This window comes from Theobroma umbraticum, unplaced genomic scaffold (genome assembly GCF_002168275.2).
Source record: "Theobroma umbraticum cultivar Fairchild unplaced genomic scaffold, ASM216827v3 scaffold_147.0, whole genome shotgun sequence".
NCBI classification, from domain to species: domain Eukaryota; kingdom Viridiplantae; phylum Streptophyta; class Magnoliopsida; order Malvales; family Malvaceae; genus Theobroma; species Theobroma umbraticum.
The window spans coordinates 3797372-3799847 of record NW_018397259.1 but is presented as its reverse complement, the minus strand read 5'-3'; positions in this window follow the sequence as shown (position 1 = coordinate 3799847).

The window sequence follows — 2476 nt, the reverse complement described above, 5'->3', positions numbered from 1 at the left end:
GTTGTGTGTATTTAAAAGAAGAGAAGAAAAACTCATCTCTGGAGCTATTTTTAAAGCTTTTTTTTTAAAATTTTGTTCTTCAAAAGAAAAGTTGCTGGTTTTAAGAGTTTTTCAAAATTTCTGTTCGGTCCGACTTCTTCTTTTAAGAGATAGATAAGTTGAAAAAAGTCAAACTAAATAGGCAGTTAGTAGCTTTGAAGTTTTCACTAATTTTAACACTCCCACTAATTATGGTAATCTTATTTTAGACTTTAATACATTGACTGATGAGAAAGGCTTTTTTTGTTCTTAAATAAAACAAAATGGGAGAATTTTTTTTTAGATAAAATACCCTGACCTCTTTAAGTTTTAATTATAATTTCATGCAAGTCTATTAGTATTTGAAATGGAGAGTCTATCTCAAACGTGTAAACAGCGTTAATAGGCAAACGTAAAATACCCTTTTTTCTTTTTCAAGTCTTTTTCATTATTTTTTTTTCTTTTAAGTCAACCAGTAATGCTCCCTTATATCGATCGACCACCTCATGGATTATGATATTGGCACTCCCCTAGGGAGCACAAGATTGGCACTCTCCCCCAAATCCAGTTACGAGGTGACCGACTAGTGAGAAGTAGGGTATAAAGAATTTTTTTTTGAATAGGAGAGAAAAGAATTTTAAAAATGAAAAGTTATAGTTTATATATTGTAGTAATTTTCAAAATTAATGAAGGATAAAATTGTTCTAGAAATATTGACACATCATTAAACTAATGAAAATATTAATGATTGACTACCGGCTGGACTTATATGTCCAATGAAAGAAATTCTTTTGGGAGGGACGGATTGTCCATTTCGAATACTAATAAACCCATATGAAATTATAATTAAAATTTAAAGGTCAAGATATTTTATCGTTTTTATATCATAAGGGCTATCAATGTGGCAACTTAAACTATTAAATATATCTTTTTATAATTTTAAAAAAACTTACCACTAATGATGTCTATATTAGCAATGTGGATAAGTATGTTATATTGGGTATCTATAAGTGCTCAATTTGATTATATAGAGTTTGAATACCTTATACTTGGATTTGAATGAGTTTAGGTAATAATTTTACTATTCATCTCGAGATTGAGTAAGATATACATTTACCCTTTAAATACTCAAACTTATAAATATATATATATATATCAATTAATACAACAATATGAAATCTTTTCAAAAAAATGAAATACAACGATATGGAAATCTGAAGGGCAGCCCTAACCTGATTTTATATGTTGTTCTCAACTTGCAAAAGTAATGTCTTTAAGGCCATCCTCAAACCTCGAAGGAAATTTCCCTTTTATCTATTTGTTTTGGTTTTATCAACATTTTAAATGGTTATCTAGTCTTTGGCCAATTTTCATTTATGTAAGTTAGGTTTTTATACATATCCCCAAGGATTAGCATTCAAGCCACAACTTAGAATTACTTTACATGACTTGATTAAGAAGAGAATATTTTGGGGGGTGGAATTAGGGCACATTTCAAATGTATTGATGTGTATTTATATAGCATGTATAAATATAGGGATTAAGGTGAAAGTTATCATTATACTATGACTTAATATTGAACTTTGCTAATGTATTTTAATCTTATTAAATTTTATCACTATACTTTCAATTTTGTTGATATTGATATAAAGTAATGGAATTGGAATATTTCATGAAATATTTTAGTAATATAAATGACAAATTTTGCAATTATACTTTCAATTTTGATGATTTTGAACCAAAATATTATGGAATTAGAATATTTCATGAAATATTTTATTAATGTAAATGAAAATTTTCCATCACTTTCGTTAATTTTAGTTGAAAAGTTAATAAAATTAAAATTTTAAAGGTAAAATTATTCAATATTAAAGCATAATAAAGTGATAAATTTGACATTAATTCCATAAATATAAAAGATATCTACAAAATAGAAGAACAGAATACATGTAGGTGAACATGTCTCTTTAGAAATAAGGTAAGCAGAAATGAAGAAAAAGTAAAGTAACTTTAGAAATAAGCATGGAATCAATCTGTCTTGACACTACATGTTGCAAAAGTGACTGGCCTTAAAAGGCATTGGCTTTTACCCTATTACAACCTCTTCGTACTTGCAAGGTGCATCATCGTAAATACATGAAGTTTGTTTACTCTGGCGTTGCAGCAGCCACGAAAGTGTGGAGGTCTGGTTCTAGATGGGCCATGTGTCCCTCATGGCATTCAATATACTACCCTATATTCTACAAGCATAATAAATTGGTGGCTTATCTCCTTAGCTACTTCCAGAACTTGAAAACGAAACGTATTTATAGTTGTATTATATTTACTTAAATATTAAAAATGAATTATATGATATGTGATATATATTTTATAATATAAAAAAGTATAGTTTAATATAGTTGATATATTTTTTTATAAGTTTAATTTTAATTAATTATTAAAAATTTTATTTTTTATT